A 14,798-nucleotide genomic window follows, 5' to 3' on the forward strand; every position below is an offset into this window, starting at 1 on the left:
ATATATATATATATATATATATATATATATATATATATATATACACACACACACACACACAATGGAATATTAGTTAGCCATAAAACATTAGGAAATTCTACCATTTACAACAACACAGATGGATTTCAGATAGAGAAAGATAAACACTGTATAATTTCACTTACCTGTGCAATCTAACCCCTGCTCCAAAACAAAAACAAAAAACACTCCTATAGAAAGACATCAGACTTGTGGTTATCAAAAAAAAGGGAATGGGGAGAGGGGGAGGTGGCCAAAAGGTAGAAAGTTCCAGTTACAGAGTTATGAGAGAAATGAGTACTAGGGACGCGATGCACACCACGACGACTACAGTTAACACTGTTGTATGATACAGAGGAAACTTGTTAGGAGAGTAAATCCTAAGAGTTCTCAGCACAAGGAGAACATTTTTTTCCTTTTGTTATTTTCTTCATATATCTACAAAAGAAGTTGGATGTTACCTGAAACACTTGTGGTAATCATTTCACAGTATATGTAAATCAAATCATGATGCTGTAGCACTTAAGACAGTAATGTATGTCAATTATTACTCAATACAGGAAAAAATAGGTGTTATGCAAACAAATAAGCAAGCAAACAAACAAAAACAATCCACACAGCAGGTAGGAAGCCTAAGTTCTGCCAATATGCTAATTAAATGGGGGATTTTTTTTTTTTTTGCCATCTCCTCTTCCCTGGCTCTGCCTCTATTCCTTCTCTCCTTTCTCACCAGATGCTCTTTGATACTCTGGGTCACAACGGCAGACTGCAAACAGGGCTAAGCTAAAAACAGACCTCAAACAAGAGGTCCCACTGACCAAGAATAATCACTGCCCAGTCACAGTAATTTTTCAAACAGCAGTGAAGGCAGTTCTACATTTCCTGATTTAAATGTTAATTGAAATCCAACTAATTATATATATTGCTGAAAATATACCTTTGCATCCTGCCACGAAGATTATGTTGTACCTCAGAAAGCAAAAGAAGGAAAAACATTAATGACCAGAATGATGAGATACAATAAAAAAAAAATGTTGCTGAGTTTTCAGCCCAGAGACATTCCAAATACCTTAACTACTGATTCTTCAATAACCAACCCACCATTTGTCCTGAAAAGTCAAATGCTGTATATTACAGAGACTCATTCTCTCTCCCCAGTGACACCTTCCCTCCACTCCCCAACATGCACGCCACCTCAATCTTGCCAGTCCTCTAAATTAGAGTCCTTGGAATACATCCTCCAACCTTCTCTGCTTTACATCTGTTATTAAGATTTTACCTGTCAATGTCTTTTAAAATTTCATCTCTTCTCTTCATCTTTACTTTGTCTTGATTTGGTCACTCAGTCTCCTCTCAGGTGACTACTGCAACTCATTGTCCTCCACATATTCACACATATCACTCCTAAGTAATGCATTTAATCATGTCACTCTACTGCTTTAAACCTCCCCCAACTTTCAGTTTGGCATTTAAGGCTCTTCACAACCCACTAGCTAGCTAGCTAACCCCTCTAGCTCCATCTGGCAGCAACCCCCGCCTAAGTTCCAGCCCGCTGAGCTGATGAATGTCCCATGAACACACCCATAGCCCATAGTCTTTCCTGAGATGCCCTTCCACAGTCCCTACACTTAGCTTTCCCTCTCTGTGCTCCCAACACTTTGTCCTGGTACCTACTTTTGCACTTAGTTTACATTGCAATTATGTAAGTTATGCAAGTGTATCTTAATTCATCTCTGTATCAATGATATGTAGCATAGAATTTGCTATTAAATAAAGACTCACTAAAGAAATTCTAAAGAACATACTTTGAAAAGGGAGATAAAAGTAACAATGAGGAAAATCATTGGTAAATATATGGGTAAAATTAAGCAAACATTACTTAAAACTGTAAGAAAAATTTGCAATCTGTGTGTGTCAGGGTCAGGGATGGGGGCAAGGAACCCGAGGAGAGATAAGTCTTTGAATTTTGGAGGATGAGTGGTAACATACTCATTAAATAGAAAAACTTTTAAGTATGCCCATTAAAAGAGCAAGAACAGCTATTAAGGCAGTAGACATAAAACATATATCCTCCGAAGAAACAGGAGACAAAACTGGAAAGGGGGGGGGGAATTATTCAAAATACGGCAAAAAGGGGCCACCTGGGTGGCTCAGTCAGTTAAGGTCCAGCTTCAGCTCAGGTTATAATTTCACAGTTCATGGGTTCGAGTCCCGCATCAGGCTCCGTGCTGACAGCTAGCTCAGAGCCTGGAGCCCACTTCGGAATCTGTATCTCCCTCTCTCTCTGACCCTTCCCTGTTTCACTGTCTTTCTCTGTCTCTCAAAAATAATTAAAGGACTTTTTAAAAAATATGGCAAAAAGGGGAAAGGCAAGAAATAGAAAACATTGATAAAAAGACATAAAACAGTGAAAGAAGTATAAATGTGTTATTAATTAAAATGAATGCTAATGGAGCCAGCTTTCTAACTAAAGGTAAATATTTTTAGACTGAACAAAAATCTAGCTACATGTTGCTTGGAAAAGATACACCTAAAACATGGAACAAGACACATGTAAAAGCCTTATACATTTGTGTGTACCTATTAATATTATCTCAAAATTTGCAAGGCAAAAATTGATATGGTAACAATAAAATACAGACAAATCTTTCACCAGAGGGAGAAACTGCAATACAACTCTCCTAGTAACTGACAGCTTCAGCAAAAAAAGTATTAGTAAGGAGAGAGGAGTTTTAAACAGCTTAATAATAAGCTTTTTAACAATATAGAACACATGTAGAATATTAAATACAACAATCAGTTACACATTATACAAGTTTGAAAACTAAACTATAATGATAGACTCAATAAATTTCATAAGATTCTTTTACTTTAATACAATTAAATATTAGAAATATATTTTATTTTTTTATGTTTGTTTATTTTTGAAGGAGAGAGAGAGAGAGCATGAGCAGGGAAGAGAAGAGAATTCAACATTCATTCACAATTTAAAAAACTCAACAGACTAAGAATTGGGAAAAAACTCCCTGGACTGATAAAAGATATTAAAACAAAAAACCACCTACAATGAACATTACATATTTGATAAAGAAAATAAAAGACTAGGATGCCAGCTATCACCATAATTCATCAGTGCTCTCGTGAGGATGGCCAGTCATCAGTGCTCTGGTGAGGCTGGCCAGGGCAAATATATAAGAGAAAGGAAAAAAATTATAAAGGAAGCTACAAAAACTGTTGTCATTTACAGGCAATATGTATTGTTGAAATCCCCAAAAACTCAGAAGGCAAATTATTTTTGTTAATAAGATTTAACAAATTAGATTTTTCACAAAATCAGTCTGTAGAAATCAACTACATGTTTATATTCAGAATGATATCATTAACAGCAACAAAAATATAAAGTAATGAGGAATAAATTTAACAAAAGATGGGCAAGCTCTTTATATGAAATGTTTTTAATTGAAGTGAAAAGCACGGTAGAAATATACAAACAACTGAAGAACTTGACTGTATAGGTGGTAATATGCCGAAACAGAGAAAGGTGATGATTAACACAAAAGTCAGGTCAGGTTTGACCTCTAGGGGGTAGGGAAGGTGATGGTTTACTTCTTAACTTGGACGGTAAGTACATGAATATTTATATTTTTAATTCTTTAAACTGTACCTATAAATATTATGTTCTCTCTTATAATGGAAGAATTATTTTATAGTTTTAAAAAAGGTCCAGAACAAACAGTCCAATTAATAAAAAAAATTTGTCGTCTGTCATGTCATAGGAGTCCCACAATTTACAAGAGCTTGGGAGAAGATACTAATTTTGTCAACTTCGAAAATGTGTCTTGAATAGTCACTTCCTCTCCAAGAGAGGAGGCAAAGCTGCTACAATATGCTAGAACAAACCCCTTCAGGAAATATTCAGTTTTAAGGGCAATTGTCTTTACGTTTTAGTTTTAAATGGAAAGGTTTCTATACAAAGCTGTTTACATAAATATTCAGTTGTTTACTTCTGCACACAAAGCAGAAAAGCAGAAACAGGAGGATTCAGGAACATACAACAGGCATCGGCTTAAAAGGATGAAAATTTCGGGAAAGTCTCAACTATGTACTTCATTAGCTTAATTCACTAGGCTTTACAAATAGTATGTTTCTCAATATAGTTAGGGTGCCAAAAAGTTGCAGATAATTTTTTTCCAAAAGTGTGACTTTTGGTGGGTTTAATTACAGGGAAAAAATATTTTATTTACATGCCAATATGCTCCCTTAGGTGAGAGATAAATGATGAGAAATACATGTGGCTTGGGCATTGGCCTGGCTTATCTGTGTAGCAAACTATTTTCCAAAAATGGCTACTACAGTATTTCCAGTCTCCCATGCTCTTCCAGAAGCTTTCCACTTCCTTATCAAAAGATGGAATCTATTTCCATTTCCACTGAAACTGAGTGGCCTTTGTAAATGCTTCAATGAGTAGGGTAGGAATGCAGTGTGATTTCCTAGGGTGGGCCATAAAAGATAAGGTTCTCCCCTGACATTCTCTTTCTTGGGTCATGCTTTGAGAGCACTAAGCTGGGACAGAAGTCTGGCCACCCTGATGCTGTCATGCTGGAGAGACCGCACGGAAAAGAGATGCTGGAGGAACACAGCTGTTCAGTCTTCCCGGCCCTCCAGACAGTGAACGAGTGAGCTTCAGGTGATTACAATCCCTAGTCTCCAAGCCACCCGAGATGATGCTGAAGGAACACAGATGAACTGTCTCTGTTGAGCCCGGCCCACATTACAGAGTTGTGAGCAAAATAGAATTGTAGCTATAAGGCACTGACTTTGTGCTACAGCATTAAAAAACCTCAACAGCTGTCTTAGCTACAAAAAAGATACTGGATGCAAATGTCATCCTGACCAAACAATCTAAACAGCATGATTTGTAAGAATCAAAAGGATAGAACTGTATTTCACCCAAAAAAAGCAGTAAGCACCACCCTCAAAGTTAAATTTGATTTAGGATTCATTATACCTGCTGCTGCTGATCACTGATACTGACAAGTGGTTATGTTTATAAACCTATTTTTGCAAAAAACCAAAAAACCAACTTTAATATTTTTGTTTTAATTATGTCAAAGGATCTCTGAGATGCATGTTAACAATTTGTTTATAAATAAAATTTATTCCACTACTGTATTTATCTTTTATTTTGGTCTATTTATGTTGGCATCACAGTATGATATAAGGTGTCCTCCTCAAATTCAGTGGAACCAAAATGAAATTACTGAGGTCTACATATTGCCATCTGCTATGGGATGCTTGTGTAATCAGATTTTAGAGCCAAAGAAAATCCCTGCTCGCTTATTATGTGGCCGTAGGCAAGCTACGTAACTTTGCTGAGCACTTTTATTGATCTGTAAAATGAAAATAATACCTATCTATCTTGCAGGGTGGTTACAGAATCAAAAGAGTCAATATATATAAAATACTTAGCATGCTTGGAACATAACAGGCAATCAGTTAGTTTTTTCTTGACACTTGTTTTTTTAATTCAATGACAGGCTAAATAAAGGAGTTTGCAGGCCCTAGGTTTGCCCAGCCAGAAGAAGCCCTCCAGACAAAGGCTCAACTTCATGGAAGTGGGCCTCCAACCTATACTGGGAACTTCAACAAGAGCAGCTCACAGGGGCCCTCTGTTTGCTTTGCTGTAGTAGTTGTTCGGTAAATATTTAAGCAAATTTAAATTTGGATTCCACCTACTGATTTTCCCTTTGTTATCAAGCATTTTCAGCAGCAAAGAAAGTAAGTGTGTGTGTGTGTGTGTGTGTGTGTGTGTGTGTGTGTGTGTGTGTACATTTTTAGGTACACACACACACACATTTATTTTTTAGGTCATTGGGGGACTTTATGCCACACAGATATCTGACATGAATTATTGACTAGCTATATGAAGGAGGTAAAAAAAATAGTAAAACAAAACAAAACAAAAACAGGAAACCTAGGGGTTTTAGGGGTTTCAGCCAGCAATCTCCAATTCAGTCGACAAATGAATGTTATGGGGAAAAACAGAATCAGCCAACCTTCTGGATATCTTCGTTTAGTTCAACCTCACCTCTAATTTGAACAGTGAAGCTCCTTGGGGTAGACAAAGTACATGACTGTGATAACCAGAGATATGCCTCTCACTTGCTATATGATCTCAGGGAGAGATTTTGCAAGGCTTTTATTTCTTATCTAAGAAGCTGTGGGATTAGACTAGATCAAAACATGTGATGAGTGAGAGGGGCCTCAAGCCCATTTGGTGTAATACTCTCACATGACAGGTGAAAAGTGAGGCCTAGAGCAAGTCAATGGCTTTCCCTATGACACACCCCGAGTAGCTGATAGACTAGGTACTGGCAGCCAAGGTCTTCCAGCTATCCCCCAATACTCATTCCACAGACCCCTATCTAAAATGATTTGACTTTCATGGTAAGGAGGAAGGACACAATATGGACTCCTGTTCAGACTGATTTAAAATGACTCAACAGGTCAAACAGTTCCTAATTTCCAACGTAGCTTTCTTGCCAAGAGAGTACTTGTTACTGTCTTGGATAATACACCATTCTCTAGACCTGGCAAGCTTCTGTAAGTGCTTTTCACTCTATGTATTCCAGAACATGAAGGGTAAATTTCAACACTGTCAGCGATGTCCCTACAAAGTGGCAGGTACTCAAAAGCAACTGATGAACTTCTGTGTTCTGTATCATCCTAGCAATGGAGTCGCTATTATCCTGTGTGCCAAACAAGTTCCAGACTCAACCAAGATGCAGAGCCAAAAATTCTGGCAAGTCTAAGGGGAGTTTTTACCTTCCAACTATCAATCTACTAACATTTCTTAATCCTCCTGTCTAGGGAAAAGAGAAGCTCTTTAAGGTTAACAGATCTGACCACATGTAACTGAAGAACCCTTATTTTCCCCAAAGAAAGATATTTCCTTGGATAAAGGGGAGGTTTCTTGGTCTAGTCACACTAGAAATCTGGAGCAAGAAGAAAAGGAGGAAAATGTTACTCAAATTAACATAAACCAATCAAATTTACCTCAGTATAGGTAATCTTACCAATTAAACTGCAATTTGAACATTTGAATACCTCACTAAGGTAAGTGAGCCAAATGTGGAAACTGAAACAATGAGAAAGATAAAGGGGTCACCTGTAACCAAGAAATGTACTGACGTAATGGAAATGAACTATCGTGGAGTAGAGGACCAGAGGAACCCAAGGCAAACTGTCAATTTTGGCATGTTTTTGTCTGTTGGAGAGACAATGAGGGGTGTGTTTGAAAGCAAAAGTGGAGATAATGTGGTGAACCACATAAGTAACTCCTTGCCAGGCAGGCTGTAATACGGCTTACGTAGACAGTTCCTTTGAACAGCATAAGCTCTGTCTGTAGTTCCATGCTTGTGAAGCAAGAGTCTCCCCGTTAGGTTCCTCAGGTAGGTCTCCCCTTCGGAGGAACGCAGCAGTGAGGAAAAGCGCCAGATAAAAGCAATCCTTTCTGTACTGTCCAATATGACAGCCTCTAATAGCCAGATGTCATGACTGAGTGCTTAAAACATGGGTAGTGAGACTGAGAAACTGAATTCCAGTTTATTTTAAATTTTAAATTTTATTTAACTGTAGATAAATTTAGATATAGACACTGATTCACTTATTGAAAAGTGATACACATATTTGGAATGATTTGATATGAATCTACTTTTTTAACTATAAATTTTAATCTAAATACAGATTTAGATTTCTGTAAAAATCTAGAGTTCAAATTGATATGTGCTGTAAGTGTAAAATACACAGTTTATTTCAAGACCTAATAGGAAAAAAGCAAACTATCTCATTATTAATTACTATTAAATGGTAAATTATATACAAATTGGGTTAATGTGTTAATTAAAGTTAATTTCACCTATTTCCTTTTACTATTTTAAATGACTACTAGAAAATTTTAAATTACATACAGGGCTCACATTTGTGGTTCACCTTACACTTTTATTGGATGGTGCTGCTCTAGAGTCTAGAGAATCTAGATTAAGAATATCATGTTTTGGGGCACCTGGGTGGCTCAGCCTGTTAAGCATCCACTTTGGCTCAGGTCATGATCTAACAGTTTGTGGTTTCACGCCCTGCTTTGGGCTCTGTGCTGACAGCTCAGAGCCTGGAGCCTGTTTCAGACTTTGTGTCTCCCTTTCTCTCTGCCCCTCCACAGCTCACACTCTGTCTGTCTCTCTCTCTCCTTCAAAAATAAACATTAAAAAAAATTTTTTAAAAAGAATATCATGTTTTTGTTGCTGTTGTTGAAGAAAATTTATAGCCAGTATGTATTTTGGTTTCTTTGTCAAAATCATACTAGGGAAAGGTTATACCATCTGAGGAACCCAAAGATAAGCTTTTCTAATTACATTCTCTCAGTAAATTAAAATTTGGCATTTGGTTTACAAATTTGTCTCAGATAAGTTAATTTGTGTCAATCAACCAGCATCAACTCTAAAGTAAAATTGACACTGAAATTCGACTCAATAAACTAGCCAAGGGAGTGAGCCTGAAACAGAACACAGTGACTCCTAATCCAGGTCCCATGGCATCTTTTCTATTTTTCTATCACAAGAATTCAAATATTTGAGAATAAATATCATGTTCTGTTAACCTTCTTTTACATGACCCAAAAAAGAAACCACATAAAAAGTCAACAGTTACATATAATCCTGATATACATATATATTCTAAAAAAGAAATATTTTAAATCCCCATGGAACAAATGAACCAAATATATGGCAAATGATAATAAATACATATACTTCATATGTACAAGTAAACCTCTGTCAGTTAAAGAAAGCTTCTCTTAACATGGTATCCTAAAAAATAAACCAATCTCTGACTTACACCACGACTGACAAACTAAAGCTGTCATTATCATCATGGACACCTCGGCATCTAATACCACACCTAGAAACTGTGTTCAGTGAGAGCCACATCCATCCTCCCTTCATTCTGAGAGAAAGGCATCAGCTATCACCTCCATTTTAAAAGAGCTGGATAATCGATTAATCAAACAGAAGTTAAACATCACATTCAAGGTTCAATATTTGCTGAAAGCTGCTTGAACCCTGAACTGGCATTCTGGAAGCAGCTACCAGATGAGGAAGGTGCTTACTAACAGTGCCGTAGGCCCACCTCAGAGGGTCCCTTTAAGGTTTTACACTGGTAGTGCACAATTTGGTCAGTTGTGGTTTTTCCTATAAAAATAGAACTTGATAATAATAGCAGCACAATTCATTAACAAATCTTTAATTTTATTAATTAAAACAAAGACAATCTAGCACAATATTTACATAAACTAAAAATGCCTACCTTCAAATTAAGTCTCTTTTTCCACTAAATTCCACTATTTTAAATCTCCATCTAATTTAAACCTGGGTTTATTCCAGACTCTGATTGGAATTCTCCCTGATTTAATTTGAATTGTAATCTCTCCAATAAGTCTCAGGTCTTCAGAATAGCCTAAGAGCTCATCATGTAATTTTCCTGAGTTAATCTATTTTTTCTCCACCCTCCCCCCCAACCCTGACTTTAGCTTAAGAAACCATTCATTTCATTGAGCATCTAGGGTCCCATTTGCTGGGGCCCTTCCTCCCTTCAGGGCATGTACTGTCCTTATACCTCTCCCATGCCCCTGCTCCCAGACAGCCTTGAGTTCTGCTCCTTCATCCCTATGCTTTACTTCTGCTGCACCGCCCACTCTGGGCTTCCATTTCCAAGCAAAAAGAACCAGAGATGCAGCCCGTCTTCTTCTCTCTGCTCTGTAGTCTTGTTCCAAGCAGGGAAACATTCCTATGGCAACCAACATGCACCACCATCTCACTCCCCTTCCCTGAAAAGTTCCTTATTTGCATGGCAGACGTTTGGCAAGGACACTGAATTACTTTAACTTGCCTAGCAACTACTAGCCTGTTCCAGCCCTTCTAAAGGGACTTAGCTTTTTTCTATTTATTATTGGGGCCTCACTGGCTGCAGAAAGGGCAGCTGCCAAGTTAGCCTACGTGGGCACTGGCCAGGAGTACATGTAGCCTTTGGGCAAACTGGAGCCCTCTCTTGCCCCAAGGCAAAAAAAAAAAAAAAAAAAAAATGTCCACAGGCTCAAGACCATGGGCAAGAGTAGAGAGCTCTAAGGAGCTCACTTTAGGCTAACTCCAGGAAAAGTTCAACTTTTAGGGAACCTTAAATCTTGTTCAACCTCAGCTGTAAGAAAGAGCTGAAGTATTGGTATATTTGCCTACATTCATAAAACCAGGTTTACCCACCATTTTGTGTATTTAGGACCTGCCTATTGATTTATCGATTTAATAGGCTAGCAACCAGATTTTTATTTTATGTAAAAAGGTTTTTTAATGTTTATTTATTTGGGGGGGGGCTGGGAAAAGATAGGGAGACAGAGAATCCAAAGCAGGCTCTAAGCTCCAAGCTGTCAGCACAGAGCCTGACACAGGGCTCAAACCCATGAACCGTGAGATCATGACCTGAGCTGGTTTCAAGCACTTAACCGACTGAGCCACCCAGGCAACCCTAGCAATCAGATATTTTAACTTACATATTTTACTTATTCATTTAGGTAATTTTGGTATCAGGATCCAACATGGTCCCAAATGACTGATACTGTTATCGAAATTTTCCTTCCTCCATAAATTCTAAGAAACTCACAAAGTGCCTATAATATAACTGGGGTGCCCCTAAAATGAAATACTTTCTCTGAAAACCCACAGAAGTGGAAGAGCTTGAACAATGAATAAACCAAGTTTCTTCAGCCCTTGGGCTGTTCTGCTGGTATAATCTCATGGTTGATGCCCTTTCAGAACTGAGTCCAATAGTAGATATTAGCTCCTAAAAGCACCTGATGAGATAATCAAGCCAGGTCCTGGAGAAAAATAAAAGCTACTGCCTTCCACAAGGAAAGCAAGGCCACTGATGCAGAAGTGAAGAGTGGCCAATTTAAGCCAGGAATAGAACCAAAACTGGACACTGGTGGGCACTGTCACTCCTTGATGAGACAATTTCCTTCTTAGCATGGAGGAAATGACTCACTTTTCTATGCTTGTAATTTTTTATTTCTTCCAAAAAGAGGCCTCTTATTCACTTCCATGACTCCACAAGGATAATATTTGATCCCCAGATCCTATTTCAATAATGGTACACAGTAAGTGTTCCATAACCATTTACTGAAATCAACCATGGACCTAGAACTAACCAAAAATTTAAATTAACTATTTTCACCTATCATACCTGTGAACTAAGATTTTTGTCATATTCAATGCTGACAAAGGTGTGGAGAAACATGACATTCTCACACAGCGTTGGTGGAAGTATAAATTAGTACAGTAATTCTGGAAGACAATTGGGCACTTTGTAGTGACACTAAAAATGTATACATTTTCACTACTAATTCCTCTCCTTTGAATGTATCCTACCAATATATTTACCAAAAAAATGTAAAGAGCTATGCTGAAAGATACTTATTATAGCATTGTTTGTAGCAAGATACATCAGGTAACAACCAAAATGTAATTTGGCATACCAGAAGTAAATTATGGCATGCCATCACTATGGAGCACTATATAGACATTAAAAAGAGGCAGATCTACATGTACTGATGTCAACAGATACCCAAGATCTACTGCTAAGGGAGGTATACTGTATTACAGAACTCGTATGTTTCCGTCAGTAAGTACAGATGTGTTATGTGTATATATGCATGTATACATGTATTAAGCATTATATTTGTAGATGAATCAACAGATCACTCCTAGAGGGATCTGCAGAAACTTTACAGTGGTTATCTTTAAAAATATTTTTTTTAATGTTTTATTTATTTTTGAGACAGAGAGAGGCAGATCATGAGCGGGGAGGGGCAGAGAGAGAGGGAGACACAGAATCCGAAGCAGGCTCCAGGCTCTGAGCTGTCAGCACAGAGCCTGACGCGGGGCTTGAACCCACAAACGTTGAGAGCGTGACCTGAACCAAAGCCGGACGCTCAACGAACTGAGCCCCCCAGGCGCCCCTACAGTGGTTATCTTTAAAGAATATTTAGGAATCACAGAAAAGGGAGAAAGACTTCTTTTAACTTAATGGCGTCTAAAAATATTGACTACTTCAAAAAAGTAAGTACTACTTATACTTTAAAAACATGTTAATAATTCATAATGATTTTCATATAATTAATTTTTTAAAAAATAAAGCCAGTAGGTTTTTTTTTTTAACCACTCAAGGACATCAAGTAAATAACACATGAGTCTCTAAAACCATCTACAACACTTGAAAGCAAGAATCTGCAGAAGTGGAAGCAGCTCACATTAACTGAGAAATTATCTTAGAGCTATGGAAATTAAGATTTAAAAATTGTGAAAACTTACATTGTAATACACAGTAAGATAAGCCAATGTTCTTTGTAACGCATGAGTCTTTTTTTTCGAGGGTGAGAAGTAGGTTTATAGGAAGCAGAGAAATAACTCCTATTGCTAAATGAGAAATCATAAGCCCCAGAAGTCCTGTACATATAAAAAATATTAAGAACCAACAAACTGGATCCACAAATTCTAAATGAGACTTAATCAAATAAAGAGAAAGCTGCAAATGCGCCTTTTGGAGGGGATTACTTAAAAGCAAAGAGGGACAGCTAAAGAAAAATATCCCTTAGTCACTGTCAATTCAGTAATCAGAAAATGGGAACCATGGTATATAATTAATTTTTTTTCAATTTCCAATGGTTAGGAAAAACACTGTTTTAAAAAATAAAGCATTAACATTCATTTCCACATTATTCTCAGCCTCCCAAATATTCCTACTTTTTTCTTACAACTCAAGAGAAAAAATTCCCTTGGTACTCATTATGAAACCCCAAAATGCTCTTGATATTGCGATTTTAACTGTCTATTGTTCTAACTCCAAGAAATCTGTGAAAGCCAGACATAATGACTGTTGTGACAGTTTTCAGCAACAAGAAGGGAAGCTTCCTGTCAAAAGATGTGCTCTCTTCATTTTCATCATATGTAAAACAAGATGCTCCCACAGGCACATTCATAGACAGAGGGAGTTTCTTTGAGACCCTGAAAATCTACTATCAAGGATGAAAGAATCAATCAAAATGACAGATAAATGTGTGGGAGTTCCCCCCTCTTTTGGCTACAGCAAACTCTGATTTATTTCCCAATTAGTACTGGCTCTTTGGTCAGAAAACTGGCCTTTTACTCCAGAGCTGTTAAGGGGCAGATTCCAGATATTAATCTATCAAAGGAGCCAAAAAAAAAAAATTGTGCTTGCTGCTTATTTGTAATACTCTAGATTCTAGAATAGAGTGGATACGAAACATACCACATTATAATGCTTTCCCAGTAACTAAAGTCACCAAGATTCTAAATCTCTCCTTAAAACTGAGAAGCCCACATCTTCGGCAGAGATCTAGTGGTCAGATGAACAGAAAGAGGGGAGGGTAGGGCATTCCTGGACGAAGAGTCTTGGACCAGGATTTAAAGGGCCTGAGTTCAAGTACTGTGCAGTCCTTGACCTCAAAAGCAGAGACTCACCCTCATTTGCCTCACTTCTCCCATGTAAACAAATGTGAGATCAAGTGAGGGAGCATATAGAAACAATCTGAAAAAAACACGATGCCAAAATGGACTCCCTATTAAAAAAACCAAGAGTTTGCCTTCGTGAAATATCGTATGAATATAAACCTGTGTGACTCAATTTCCTTATCTGTTAAATGGGAATACTAACAACACTCACTTCATGGATACTATGAGGATTAAATGAGAAAACGCAAAACGCGTATGTGTGGCACGCATACAGCAAATGCTCAAAAACATTAGCTATAACCTTTAGTACAAAGCTTCTTTATTTACTTAGAAAGGTGGATCCCCAGTACTGGAGAGTCCCTAGATGTCACACAAAAGTAGCATAAAGTGAAAAACATGAGACAAGAACATAAAATAGGGATCAGCTATACCCACAGAACCTGCCTCTTTGTAACCAGTGTCCCATAAACACAAAGAAATCACCACAAGACGGTATCTAGGACAAGATGCTGACCATGCACACAGAAACTCTGAGCAGAGCAAGAGGCAAAAGACTGTATCAATCTCTCTACTAAAGGTTAAATGACTTATGCATTAAATAGGACATGTGTGGGCACAGGGACTTTTCTCTGCATGGCTAGTTCCACAGTAGGTTCCCCCCAAATATCTGAAGCAGGGATATATGAATCGATGAGATGATCACAGGCAGTGCTTTCAATACAACCCTCGTGCAGGGCTCCAATCATAACACAGTCTGCTCAATATTAAAAGAGAGTCTATATGAAAGACAAACCCCAAAGATGGCTGTACTCTTACAGCCTCATTGTTTACCCATGTTCACTATAAGTCAAGCACAGTGCAGAAGTTTTATGAGTAAAGATTTGTTCATGCAATTACAGAAATCTAACCAAGTTTTGAGGAGAAAAAGTTGGCCTTTATCTTACCCAGACTCTAGTCACAGAGGAGATATCTAATTACCTACCTCCCTAGTTGACTTCTTACAGGCATTCTCTCTGTATCTGAACCTTAGTGATACCATTTAAGTGTCAAGACATTTTTATCTTAAGAAACCAAGGGAAATTGAAAGTCTTGCTCAAACAACATAACTGTACCAGATGGTATCCAAGGAATTTAAAGGCATGTAATTATAGTAATACATTACAACCAATTCATACTGATAGATGGAAGATATGTCTGACAATATTG

General features: G+C 37.6%; 1 protein-coding gene across 5 annotated transcripts in view; it reads right to left on the reverse strand.

Moving 5' to 3' along the window:
- Positions 1-14,798, reverse strand: part of TMEM108 (transmembrane protein 108) — a 338,666-nt gene that overhangs the window by 232,226 nt on the left and 91,642 nt on the right. Inside the window, exon 1 of one of the 5 annotated variants that reach the window (XM_029940272.1) lies at positions 9,749-9,801. The exons of the other annotated variants lie outside the window; for them this stretch is intronic. The gene's annotated coding sequence lies outside the window, so the exon portion shown is untranslated. Of the gene's footprint in view, positions 1-9,748; positions 9,802-14,798 lie in introns of those variants that run through there. 5 annotated transcript variants of the gene reach the window in all.

This window comes from Suricata suricatta, chromosome 5 (assembly GCF_006229205.1).
Source record: "Suricata suricatta isolate VVHF042 chromosome 5, meerkat_22Aug2017_6uvM2_HiC, whole genome shotgun sequence".
Lineage (NCBI taxonomy): Eukaryota > Metazoa > Chordata > Mammalia > Carnivora > Herpestidae > Suricata > Suricata suricatta.